Source organism: Chrysochloris asiatica, unplaced genomic scaffold, assembly GCF_000296735.1.
Source record: "Chrysochloris asiatica unplaced genomic scaffold, ChrAsi1.0 scaffold00083, whole genome shotgun sequence".
In the NCBI taxonomy this organism is placed as follows: Eukaryota; Metazoa; Chordata; class Mammalia; order Afrosoricida; family Chrysochloridae; genus Chrysochloris; species Chrysochloris asiatica.
Window position 1 is genome coordinate 6,008,240 of NW_006408601.1, and position 14,699 is coordinate 6,022,938.

The 14,699-nt window shown below is 38.5% G+C and overlaps 1 protein-coding gene and 1 pseudogene across 5 annotated transcripts in view; one reads left to right on the top strand and one right to left on the bottom strand.

Annotated features, from left to right (window-relative positions):
- SOX6 (SRY (sex determining region Y)-box 6) overlaps positions 1-14,699 on the bottom strand; it is a 691,777-nt gene that overhangs the window by 65,517 nt on the left and 611,561 nt on the right. The gene's annotated exons all lie outside the window — the stretch shown is intronic.
- On the top strand, positions 8,711-9,119 carry LOC102824988 (annotated as a pseudogene).

Genomic DNA, 14,699 nt, shown 5'->3' on the forward strand with positions numbered 1-14,699 from the left:
TATATAGTTTGTTTGTTTTTATAGAAAGTTCTTCCTTCAAGGGAAGGAAGACTTCTAAGAGTTTTGCAAAAGTAGAGCATGTTTGAGGCAAGCTACAGAATGGGAAGACTGCCCTGACCATTCAGCTCACCTCTCACGATGCAGAGAATCCAGCCCTGGACCAGAAGCGCCTTGGGAGAGGGAGAGAGTCTTAGAGCCTTCTCCACTATGGCCAGGACAGGGTTCTGCAGCATTTGCAGACTGAAGTGAAGGAAGTGTCTGCAGAGCTTCTTGTGGAGATGTTTTATGGAGCTTTCAAAAACATTCGCAAATGATGTATGACAAGTTTCCCTCAGGAGTTGAAGGGTACACCACACTAAGCAAGTTCTCTCTCCACCCCTGAGGCAAGCGCTGCATCCTGTACATCTCTTGTAACATGTACTTAGGGTCCTGTCACTGACCATCAAATGATAAATGATAAAGTAGCATGAACTCTGAAGATAGGAGACCATTTTAGGCATGGGAGCCACTGAATTAAATACATTTCATCAGGATTATAGTGCTTACTGAACCCCTTTAACCAAATGCTTTCTGTTTCGTTCATATGGTTTTAATATGGTTTTAACCAATTGCAAGGTTATTTATAAGTTTGCAACTCCCAAGAAGAGTTATAAAGCATCCAGACTGAAGCCTACCCAGTTGTGTGGCAGCCCAATGCCTACTTATATGTGGTTTATAATTTTTTATTTCTGTGCAGAGACACGATGCAGATTTGTTTCTGAATATTCTCTGATTAACTATTTGTTTCAGTTGTAAGTTCACAAAAAGCTCCACTGTAAACTCTACACACTCCTACAAAAATTGAACACATGACTTAAAACCTATAGAACTCTATATCTCAACACAAGCTGCCAAATAGACTAATATTCTAGCATGTACCCCATGGTGAAAAGGTTACAATAAAATGAACACACAGCTAAGCCAATGTGTTTGTCCAAAAAGGTACCTTGGGAATTCAATTTCTTCCAAACTTAAGAATTTGATTTTAGATACCTATTTACTTTACAAGGTGAACTTGTTTAATATTGATTTTTTGGAAACACAGGTGCACTTAATTCAAGTTGAGGATCCCAAAGCTGGATAAACCAAGAATGAACATTTCCTTCAGGAAATACACTTTTTATTCAGCTGGCAAACTGATAAATGTGAAGATCGTTTTTCTCAGAAACAAAATAACTACAAATGTAGAAAAACATATATTACTACTATGCATTTGTTTTAATTTATGAGCTATATATGTCAAATCTCCTAAAATTCTCCTATAATTTAAAGACACACATATGCTAAAAAGTAACTTACATACTTTAAAAAAGGGAACTCGGGGGCATGAAAAGCTTTAGTTCCTGAAGGAATTATAAAAATTCTTCATTTAGCAGAAACCAAGGAGGTTAGAATACTTACCCAAGATTTTTCGCAGCCAGCTAATAGCAGATGCAGACTACATAATATGTATCAGTTCCAGACTCTGTCTCGTGCTCCTTCTGCTATACTACTTAACATCGCATGTGCTCTTTACAAGCTACGCTAGTCCCTGGTTACTTCATCTGTAAAATGAGGCCATTGAATTAGCTTATCATTAAGGTGTCTTCCAGCTCTGACATATTACGATTCTATGATTGTTGTTGTTGTTGTTAAGTGCCTTCGAGTCGGAGCCGACCCATAGCGACCCTGTACAGGGTTTCCGAGGGTGTAAATCCTTACGGGAGTAGAAAGCCTCATCTTTCTCCCACAGAGCAGCTGGTAGTTTCGAACCACTGACCTTAAGGCTCGCAACCCGATTCGTAACCACTACGCTACCAGGTTTGCTCTCTGAATCCTACACTGTAGCAACATGGACAAATGGCTTTGCCACATCATAAAACTAATTCGGAGAGATTCTTCATCTTCTCTATTAAACTGTTTTAAAATAAACCATTGTCAAACAAGCCTAGCAATCCATGGTCTCTCTTAACCCAAAAGCATTTGTTTTCAACTTCCCATCCTCACTACAGACAAAAGAAGTTGAAGGGATGGAACTTATAGGCATCAGAAGGCAAAGGACAGAGGCTGGGAAAATTCAGAAGGAAAATACTTAACTTTGAATTTGTCTTAAATATGCCTTTGTGTCCTTAGTTCAGTATCCATTACGGTTCTAACACAAAAGACATCCTTTATGGCCGAGATTAAAGTAATGTAAGTATGAAACTCATCAACATAAATGCAGAAAAAAACCGAATTAATTCCTTGATGTCACGATTTTCTACTGTTCTTCTCCTAAGATATAAAAATTACTAATAAAGTCACAAATGACTTTTCGAAATGAAGAAAGAATGATTCCATTTAAGTGATCATTAAGACATACAGCTCCCGACATAGCATTTAATTTTATAGGTAGAAACAATTCTTCCTAACTTCTATGACACACACACACACACAATAAAAATAAGTTCTATTGCTTGGAAAAGCAGCTTTCCTTAAGATTAAGTAAAATTAAAATTTAGAAACTATGATTTCATGAAAAATTTTTAAAAATCATTTAAGAATTAAAAAAAAAAATTAAACTAGATCAAAAAAAGAAAAGAAAAGAAAATATTTAGGAACCTTGTTCAAAATAGTACTCCAATATCGCAACATTTACAAAGGACAAAAGATAGTGTCCAACTGTGGTGATATGTGTTAATTGTACGGTTCTCCAAAGATGTGGGAGAACTGATATCAATTATAGTATAATTACCATTACTTCCAACAGAGTTAACATGTAGTTACCACAAAATAACGTACAATTAACTGGTGTCACACTGCACACCAGACTAAATAAGATACAAATGAAAAATTCCCAAATGTAGCCATAATACTCTTCTATCTTTAAAAAGGAAAAAAAAAAAAAAAAAGGTTTTCCTCAGATGTCACAGAATTTTTCATGAATTAATAATTATTTCAAAGAGGGAAAGACCAAGTCATAGAAGTTAGAACTATTACTATCTATAAGATTAAATGCTACGTAGGAAACAGTAGGTTTCAATGATAATTTAAATTTATAAACTAAAGCTGTTATAAGTAAAATCAGGATTTTCCTCAAATGTTTCTTTCAATACAGTACTTAAAAATTAGGCAGCTATATTTTAAAACCAAATTCAAGAATGCTCTCAGCTTTTACTTCTACCTTTTTTTTTTTTTTTTTTTTTTTTTTTTACTTTATTGATCAAACACTGAATAAGAACGTATTTTGTGTTGCTATAGAGGGGCACGGAAATGAGCAAAGCTCAATTGAAGAAGGGAACTTGCACAGAATGTCCAGTTATTTGCCACGCGAAGTGGTAACTCATGTCTCAATACCAGCAATTTCCTTATCAGGAGGTGAACTGTAGGGACAAAGAATGCTACAGTTGAGTTTAAAGACGTAAAATTCCTTGCTGGAATGTCTCAACTCAGCAACAATAACACAGGATGCCTCTACACGCTGCATATGTGTGAGGGGCACGTGTGGGAAGGCGTACATGCCAAACGTGCATCTAGGTTTAATTAGAAGAGAACTGAAAATGGCAGAGAGCAATGCTGTGAAGTTGATGAGAGGACAAAGGGAAAGTAGCTGCATTTAAAATACAGCTACAGTGTATCTGCTATATCTGTTTCAAACATCTGGGCTTCCAATTATTTATTGAACTCATGTGAAAGTTATTTGGGAATACTGCAAACCGTTGTAGAGCAGGAATTGGCAAACTCTTTTATAAAATACTTACAGGAATAAACTCCTGTTAAAATCTTTAACACTATGTCCAAGAACCACTCTGAACATAGTATCGTTCTGTAAATGTGTGAAAGCCATAAAGAGGTTAGCATGCTAGAAATTCATTTGTAAACAGCATGCTAAATAATGCAGCAGACAATACTTACTTGGAATTTGTGTTTTCCATATTTTTGAGGATTTTGTTTATTTCTTATATCTCACTTAAAAACAAATCTGAATTCGGACCAGAAGTTAAATGAGGCTAGGTGTGTGTAAATGGCTACACATCTTTTCTGAAGATCTCATAAGCCTACGCATAGACCCACAGAGCTTGCAGGCAGGATTTTCCTTTTTTCTCTGAATGTAGTGCTCAAGAAAAGATGCATTATTTTTGCAGCCAGCTCTACGTTTTATGCTATTAAATTCAGGACCTTTTCGTTAGGCTCACAGGGGAACTGAATGAACACTTTAGGGGGGATGGGAGCAGAACAATGATGAAAGCGTCATTACGTCATGCTATTTTCTTTGTCCCCACATCATTGCTACATTCCTCTGATGATTACAGCCTCAAAAATGTGCTGATCACTGTGTGTGTTGGGCGACACAGGCAGCCCCAAGAAGCTAATATCCCAGCTAAAGTATATTGTGCATGTGACGTAAATGAGGTATGTGCTTTCCATATATTGCCCATTTGTCATCAGAGTGTCAGAAAACAGCAAGAATGGGTGCAAGCGCTTAGAATCCACTATGACCAAAGGACAGTGAATAATAATAATAAAAAAATACCTGTTCTTCAAAGCTGACCTCAAGTGGCACTAACCTGAATTACTTTTCACTTACAGTATATATGGGGTACAGCTTTTTATTTATTATTACCATTTTAATTATAATTCCACTTTCAGGAATTAGACACTGACATGCAGTGTGTATTATAGGATATGATGGAGCATGTAGCCAACTTTATATTTTACAAGCTCGATGATCCATCTTCAGCTTTTTGTCTCATCAAACCATCTAAATATCAGGACAATAAAACCATTGGAGCTGATTTTCTGATTTACCTCCTAAATTAGAACTCAGTCTTACAATTCAAAATTTGTACTTTAAAAAAAAAAAAAGTGAAATATTTACAAATGTGAATTACATGTGCTTCAATGTAATTAAACAATCTTTTCTACAGAATGAGAGGTGGTGCTTAGCCCACCGCTTAAAATTCTAACATGAAATAAAAGTGATAAAGTGACACCTTCAAGGGCTCTCAGACTGAATAATCCATACACTCATGTTCTTTTCTAAGGTGGGGATAGCAGCTCTACTAGTCTCTCATCATCCCCTGACTAAACAAGTATGTGCTGTTGTTGTTGTTAAGTGCCGTCGAGTCAGTGCCAACCCATAGTGACCCTGTATAGGATTTCTGAGGAGCAGCTGGTGAGCTTGAACTGCCAATCTTGCAGGTCAAACCGACTTTGCAGTCCAGTGCATTAACCCACAGCGCCACACCAGGACTTCAAACAAATATGTGTATGTGGGGGGGTGGGGGGTGGGGTGGTGATGGTGTGCCGTGGAGTAGGTTCTGACTTATAGCAACCCTGTACTGGGTTTCTGAAGCTGTAAACCTTTGCGGGAGCAGAAAGCCTCATCTTTCTCCCACGGAATGGCTGGTAGTTTCAAACTGCTGACCTTGAGGTTAGCAGCCCAATTCTTAACCACTACACTACCAGAGCTCCTTTATGTGTATATGCATATATGTACATATGTTTACATATGTAGCTATGTGCTGTTGAGTTGGTTCCATTCATAGTAACCCTATATAGGGTTTATAGCATTTCTGAGACTAAATCTTTCTGGGAACAGAAAGCCTCAGCTATCTCCCACAGAGCACCTGATGGATTCAAACTGCCAACCTTGTAGTTAGCAGCTCAATATGTGATCCACTATGCCATCAGGACTCCATAAGCACTTAACTGCTAACTGCAAAGTCAGGGGTTCAAACCCACCAGCTGCTCATTGGAAATTTTATACAGGGTCACTATGAGTCAGAACCGACTCAATGGCATTTAACAATATGTATATATATATATATACTTTTCACTGATTAAACAAGATTCATTTTCAAATCTATATTATGATCAACATTTTAGTTTTCTGAAGCTGAGGTGATGGCCAAAATTGTAATAAAGGCACAAAAATGTTTTTAGGGCTGACCAGCCTTGTTGTCTAAGGAGCTCTAGTAGCATAGTGATTATGAATCGGGCTGCTACTCTCAAGGTCAGCAGTTCGAAATTACCAGCTGTTCCATGGGAGAAAGATGAGGCTTTCTGCTCCCACAAAGATTTACAGCCTCGGAAGCCCTGTTCAGAGTCGCTGTGAGTCAGAACCGACTCCACGGCACATAACCACAACAAGCCTTGTTGCCTGCAGAAGAATTCGCATATTAAAATCTGTATAAGGCATCAAACTGGGGCTTGTGTTCTTTTATTGGTAATATGCCATGAAGGACTGGATTGTTATATTGCTCAGGCCAAATAAACAAGTCTTAATATAGACACTACAATCTATTTAGAAACTGTGGAGTCTGAAATACCAGTTTTTTCTTGCAATAGTATATTTCCAGCCACTGTATTGCCAGTGCTCACCCTGTGCTTCCAGTTGTTTTAAGATTGATTTGTCCATTGTTCTAACTAGTCACATATCATGCCTCCTGGATAAACAGATTTGAATGCAAATTTCATTCCTTAGCATAGTTCACACGTGAGGATAAAACACTATTATTCTGTCAAATATCACCCATAGACAATTTTGATCTCATTATTTTACTTTTTAAAAAGTAAACACATTTGTAGAAAATATCCTAGAAAGAGTTTAGAAGAAGCTACCTAAAATTCATGAACTTAGTGTTTTGATCTCACAGTATTGTGCTGATCACTGAATCCATCTACAATGAACTAATTCTCCCTCCACAGCTGAGTCTTTGAGAAAAAAAATACGTGCTTCTGATAAACTCTACAGACTTGATGTAAATATACTTTGTTTCTACATTCTCTCTTGCCACCACTACTGAGATGTTCAACATGAAAAGTTTTGTTTATTATAAAAAGAAAAAGGATGGCATGCTACTCGTGTATGGTATCAGCCTAAGGCAGTTATGACACTCCAACCCAATTCAGTGAAACCAGAGGCAGAAGGTGCACAGCATCAGAAATCACCGACTAGCTTCTACTCCTCACACATTTAACATGGGCCATGCCCAGCCCTGGTGTCCTCTGACACTTTATAATTTTAAAAATACTTTCACACACCATCTTATTTCTCCCAGCGTCAGAATCCTAATTTTATAGAATAAACTGAGGATCAGTAAGAATCGGAGCTTCATCAAGATCAGCTCACACAGCTGACGAATCAGAGTTCGGCAAGTCACCACAGAGGTGTGAAGGGGTAGACCACACAGTCAGAGGTGTGGCACCAAAGTGGTGGTCTATACAATTTTTGTGCTGTGGTACAGTAGGAATCTATTATTTTGTATAAAAACCATCCCTGTACTTGGTTAGACTATACTTGGTCTGTCAGGTTGTAGAGCTGTGGTAGTTTGTCTATTCCACAACTATGAGGTTGGAAGCTACACCACAGATGTTTAAAATACCAGGTTGGTCTTACCTCCTGTGGACAGGTTTCAGAAAGACTTCCAGACTGAGGCAGAACAAGTAGGAGGAACTTCTGAACTAACTGGCTAATGAGATGCTTATGAATAGCACCAGAACACTGTCTCTCAGGTTGGGTAGTACTCACAGTACTACCAGGGAAGAGTTGCTTCCTTAAAGTGTGTCAGCCTTAATGAAATCAATGGAGTATGACTTGTAAGACTTTCATTCCCTCATTTGGCACAAAACAAAAGGAGAAGAAAGGACTGCAAACAAAAACAGAATGTGCCAGGTAGAAACGCTGAATCTAGGGAAATTAGAAATTGTCAAAAAAAAAAGGAAAGGAATGCTTGAAGATCAATATCCTAGGCATTAATAAGCTGAAATGGATTGGTACTGGCCATCTTGAAGTAGACAATCATATGTTCTACTATGCTGGGAATGACAAATTTAAGAGGAATGACGTCATTGTCAAGAAGAATATTTCATGATCTATCTGGAGGTACAATACTGTTAGGCATTATTCAATACTCACAGAATAATAACTATAAGCTTACACAGAAATTCAGTTAATAAGACTATTAATTCACTTTCATGTACCGACCACTCATGCCAAAGATGAAGAAATTGATGACTTTTACCATCTTCTGCAGTCTGAAATTGATCAAACATGTAATCAAGATACATTGACAATTACTGGTGACTGAAATGCAAAAGTAGAAAACAAAAAAGGATCAGTAATTGGAAAATATAACTTTGGTGACAGAAATGCCAGCGATTACATGGTAGAATTTTACAAGACAAAAGGCCTATTTATTGGAAAACCTTTTTTTCCCCCTAATAACATAGCACTATAAACATGTTGTTGTTATTAAATACCATCGAGTCGGTTCCAACTCATAGCAACCCTATATAGGGTTTCCAAGAAACAACTGGTGGGTTTGAACCACTAATCTTGCAGTTAACAGTCTAGTTTTTATCCACAGCACCACACCAAGACTCCACTATACATATATACCTCACCAAATGGAAAGAGACCATGGAGAAACCTAGTATCACCACAATATCAGAACAAGGCCAAGGGCTCACTACAGAATCCTCATATGCAAGTTCAAGTTGAAGATGAAGAAACTTAAAATAACTTTGTGAGCTACAAAAATATGACCTTGAGTTTATGTAACTTGTATTTAGAGATCATGTCAAGAATAGGTTTGAAATGTTCACAGTCACTGCCGCACTGCCATCACTCTCTAACGCCAGTGCTGGCTCTAGCTCGCCTAGCTCCAGCTGAAGGAAAAGAGGGGTTAAGTGAGGAGGTCTCTATACCATGGCTCACACAAAGCAGACTACCCTCAAATCAACCAGTGGGAAAGCACCCAGGAAGCAACTGGTTACAAAGGCCGCTCTTAAGAGTGCGCCCTCTACTGGAGGGGTGTAGAAACCTCATCGTTACAGGCCTGCTACTATGGCGCTTCGTGAAATTAGACGTTATAAGAAGTCCACGGATCTTCTGATTTGTAAACTCCCCTTTCAGCGTCTGGTGTGAGAAATAGCTCAGGACTTCAAAACAGATCTGCGCTTCCAGAGTGCAGCTATTGGTGCTTTGCAGGAAGCAAGTGAGGCCTATCTGGTTGGCCTTTTAGAAGAGACACCAACGTTTGTGCTATCCAAGCCAAACGTGTAACATGCCAAAAGACAGCCAGCTAGCACGCTGCATATGTGGAGAACGTGCTTAAGAATCCACTATCATGGGAAACATTTCATTCCTTAAAAAAAAAAAAAAAATTATCTTCTTCCTGTTATTGGTAGTTCAGAACGTTAGATTCCCCACCCCCCACCCCCCTCTGGGGTCAAAAGGTACCTAAGTATATGACTGTGAATGGAAAAATAGGAGACCGAGATCAGGTATCGGCAGTTTTTTCATTTTCATTTGTGTGAATTTTTAATATAAATGTGGGGACATAAAGCATTAACACAAGTCAAAATGTTTCAGTGAACAAGTTTCAGCAGTTCAACTTCATAACAATTATAAATAAACCTGTAAAAATTTTCTGGACAATGCCAGCATTTGGATTTTTTAAAAAACAAGTAAATTTCTTATTGAGGCAACTAAGTGGTGTTTCTAGCATTTTATCATACGGTAGATTCCATCCATTCACTATACTTTTCTAACTGAGTTGTCCTACATGCAAGTACATGTTTTTAATGCTGTCTATCTTCTGTGCTGTTCCTGTAAGTTTGCTATTAAAATGCATTAAACTACATTAAAAAAATAAAATAAAAAAGGTTTGAAACTCTCATGACTGAAGAGCAGATAAGCTGTGGGATAAAATAAAGAGCATCATACACAAAGGAAGCAAAAAGTTATTAACAAGAAAAGAAAGAAAAAACCATCAAAATGGATGCCAGAAAAGTCTCTAAAACTTGCTTTTGGACATAGACTGGCTAAAGTGAATGAAAGAAATGAAGTAAAAGAGCTGAACAGAAGATTTCAAAGGGTAGCTCAAGAACACAAAGTAAAATACTAAAATGAAATGAGCAAAGACCTAGAACTAGAAAACCAAAAGAGAAGAACATGCTTGGCATTTCTCAAGCTGAGAGACCTGAAGAAAAAAAACTGAAGCCTTGACTTACAATACTGATGGATTCTACGTCCAAAATGGAGTCCCGATGTGGAACTGTAGGATAAGTACTGGATTGGTAGCCACAAGGTTGGTGGTTCAAACCTACCAGCTGCTCCTTGGAAACCCTATGCTACGCTATGCCGTGCCATGCCATACTATGCTAAGAGTTGGAACAATCAACTCAATGGCAAATAACAGTGGACAAAATATAGAATGATGCAGGAAGTATCAAAAGAAGATGGTAGGAATGCAGTCACTGTAACAAAAAGAACTGGTCAATGTTCAACCATTTCCGTAAGTATTATGTAAATAGGAATCAATGTTATTGAAGGAAGAAGTTCAAGGTACACTGAAGGCACTGGTGCAAAGCAAGGTTCCAAGAATTAATTGACTACCCATTGAAATGCTTCAACAAAAAGATGTAACAATGGAATCACTGTCTTATCTATGCCGCAAAATTAAGAAGACAGCTTCCTGGCCAGCTAACTAGAACAGATACATATGTGTGCCTATTCAAAAAAAAAACAAAAAACAGGTGCTCCAACATTCCAACACTATGTGGAAATTGTTGAACAATATTATTAATAACATGTGAAAGTAAAACTTTGCTGAAGATAATTCGAAAAATGATTGCAGCGTCAACAGGTAATTGACAGAAATGTAAGCCAGTTTCAGAAGAAGATGTGGAATTAGGGATATCATTACTGATGTCAGATAGATCCTGACTGAAAGCAGAGAATACCAGAAAGATGTTTACCTGTGATTTACTGACTATGCAAAGACAAAATATAGATACCATCACAAAGAATGAGAATACTAGAGCACTTAATTGTGCTCATGCAAAACTTGTACATAGATCAAGAGGCATTCATTCGAACCAAACAAGTGGATAGTGCATGGTTTGAAAGGTGTACATGAGGGTTATATCCTTTCACCATATTTACTCAATTTGTATACTGAGAAAAAAATCCAAGAAGTTGGATTATATGAAGAAGAATATGGCATCAGGATTGGAGGAAGACTCACTAACAACCTGCAGTATGCAGATAACACAACCTAGGTTGCTGAAAGTGAACCACAGTGATGCAAACTAAAGACTGCAGTCTTCAATATGGATTACATTTCACCGTAAAGAAAACAAAAATCTTCACATCTGGATCAAGAAGCGATATCATGACAAGCAGACACAAGAGTGAAGTTGACAGGATTGAATTTCACTGGGGTCAACAATCAATGTCTATAGAAGGAGCAATTAAAAGGCAAGATGCTACCATGAGGACTAAAGTGTGCCTGACCCAAGCCATGGTAGTTTCAGTCACCTCTTGTGCATGCAAAAGTTGAAAAATGAATAAGGAAGCCAAGAAACAATAGATGCCTTAAATTATGGTATTGATAAAGAATCCCGACTATATCATGGACTGCCAGAAGAACAAACAAATCTGTCTTGACAAAAGGACAGCCAGAATGCTCCCTAGAAACAAGGTTGGGAGTCTTGTACTTCGCATTTGTTATCAGAAATGATCAATGCCTAGAGAAGGACATCATGCTTAGTGAAATAGAAAAAAGAGGTCAGCCAAAGAGAAGGAAGACCCTCAAGAGATGGATTCATCAAGAGGCTGTCAGGATGGGCTGAAACGTAATAACAATTGTGAGACTGAAACAAGACCATGCAGTGTTTTGTCCTGTTGTACATAGAGAAGCTATGAGTCAGACCCAACTCAACAGCTCACGGTGACAATAACAACAGCGACAATAACAACACTGGTGGCACTGTCGGATAAGCACTGGACTGCTAACCACAAGGTTGGCATTTCAAACCCACCAGCCATTCTGCACAAGAAAGAGAAGGCTTTGTGATCCCATAAAGATTTAAAGCCTCAGAAACCCTATCTATGTAAGGTTGCTATGATCCGGACTTGGCTCCATGACAGTGAGTTTGGTTAGGGGTTTGGAACAGGAAGTTAATTATAACAACAAAAACATTTATTGTATGCCCAGTTCATATGTATCAATATGTATACAAGGTTAAAACCTAAGCTAATTTATTTTTGAACCTTCCAAAGTGCTTTGGTCTGAGCTATTATTATTACCAAATTACAATGACACTTGGAATCTTGTGATTTTGTCTACACATGCTATAAGAACATGCTTATTTTCTGTTTTGTTTTAGGTTTTTTGTTGGGCTTTTTTGGCTATTGTTTTATAGTCTCTTTTTATGTCAAATTTCCTGGTGTTTTAGGTACAATATTATGGTAATTCGTATTTGTGGCCTATATCAACACCTTTTTTTTTCTTTTTTGAGAATGAAGTAGTAATTAAAGGAAAAGAAAGAGAAAAGGAATGTCAAAGACGTTCAGTCAATTACTAATAATGTTATAACACATCGAGTTGCAATTCAATGCAGGAAGAATTTACAAAATAAATTTTATTGTTGTTAAGTGCCATTAAGTCGGTTCTGACCCATAGTGACCCTGAACAGGGTTTCCAAAACTGTAAAGCTTTAAGGGAGCAGAAAGCCTCATCTTTCTCCCATGGAGCAGCTGGTAGTTTCGAACTGCTGACCCTGCGGTTCACAGCCCAATTTGTAAACACTATGCTGTTGTTAGCATTCATAAAATCTAAAAAAATGTTACATTTAAGCTACCGACAACTGTATCTATCACACACTATTCTATGATGGCAATTGATAACCAACATTAGTAAGGACCCTAGTACAGGAAAGAGACCATGGTGGTGACACTTGAGTCACCAGCCTGGGTAACACCAGCTCTAGTGACACCACTGTCCACACTGAGACCCTTCTACTGTTTTGTACAGTGGAACTTATAAGACTTGATTCACATAAAGGTATCGGTCATGAAATCAGGAAGACCAGCATCCAAACCAGCTTCCAAAGCTTTGCAAGTCAGTTCATCTGCTTCTTATTTATAAATTTAACTTTCTTAAACACTTCAAGTCCCAGATCAAATCAGCACTAGATTTTGAAGACCTGTGTACTGGTTGTTTTTGAGCCTCTCTAGACCACACTACCTTTTGGAGTTCTTATGCAAAGTTTCAAAGGCCATATTATTAGGGAAACATACCTAGTAGTTTCTGTTAACTGTCCTACGCAAGGGCACTGGGCAGATGCAGGCATTACACACAGCAGACCTGCCATAGAGAATGCAGCAATAACAGCTTCTCTTAGAACTGTAAGAGTTTGGAAAGAAATCTCCACAGGTGGTCAGAGACTCTATCCTAACCTACAGTAAACTGGAAAATTTCAATGGAAGATAATAAGGAGAGAAGAGAAAGAAGAATGGGAAAGACAGGACAGAGCTAGGGAAGACAGGGAGCGTGGAGACAGACATAAGAGAGAGGTATGGACTCAAACAAAAGCTTTATAAAGCCCAGGAGAGAAGACAGAGGAGAAAATGGCAGTGAGGCAGAATCACTCTAAGATGGCTAAGTCCTGGTATGGTGCTGGAGGATAAGCCCTGGACTGCAAAGTCTGTTGAACTACAAGGTCAGCAGTTCAAACCCATCAGCCACTCTTCAGAAACCCTATACAAGGTTGCTAGGAGTCGGAACCGACTGACTCACAGGCATATAACACCACCCGTAGTGGTTACGAATCGGGCTGCGAACCTTAAGGTCAGCAGTTCGAAGTTACCAGCTGCTCCGCAGGAGACAGATGGGGCTTTCTGCTGCCGTAAAGATTTACAGCCTCGGAAACCCTGTACAGGGTCGCTATAGGTCGGAATCGACTCCACAGCACATAACCACCACCAAGGAAAACCAACTGCCCACAAGTCAATTTCAACTCACAGCTACTCTATGGAACCAAGAAGAACTGCCCCCACAGGGCCCCCAAGGCCGAAAATCTTGATGGAAGCAGACTGCCACATCTTTCTCCCCTGGAGTAGATGGTAGATTCAAACAGCAAACGTTTTATTTAGCATTCAGTTGCTTTAACTGCTGCACCACCAGGGTTTCTATAGCAAGAGAGACTTGAACATTCTTCTAAGGTGTATTAAGGAACAATTATCTTCCTGTCATGTGAATTTCTTCTGTCTGAGGAAGGTCAAATTTATACAAAAGCACAGATAGATTCAGGCGAAAATAAATTTGCATCCCCATTGTTGTTGTTAGGTGCCTTCAAGTCTGCACCAACTCATAGCTACCATATGAACAGGAGAATGAAACACTGCCCGATCCTGGGCCAACCTCACTACTGTTGCCACACTTGAGTCGATCAATGCTGACACCTGGCCAATCCATCTCATTGGGGGTCTTCTTCTTTTTCTCTGACCCTCCACCTTACCAAATATGGTATCCTTCTCCAGTGACAATATGTTCAAAGTATGAGAGAAGAAGTTTGGCCATCTTGGCCTCTAAGGAGCACTCTGGCTGCACTTCTTCTAAAACAGATCTATTGGTTCTTTTGATAGTCCATGACACTTGCAATATTCTCCTCCAAAACCACAACTCAAAGGCATAAATTCTTCTATGGTCCTCCTTATTCACTGTCCAGCTTTTGCATGCATATGGGGTTACTGAAAATACCACAGCTTGGGAAAGTCACACCTTAGTCCTCAAGCTAACATCATTGCTCTTCAACACTTTAAAAAGGTCTTGTGAGCAGATTTGCCTAATGCAATATGTCATTTGATTTCTTGACTGCTGCTTCTGTGAATGTTGATAGTTGATCCA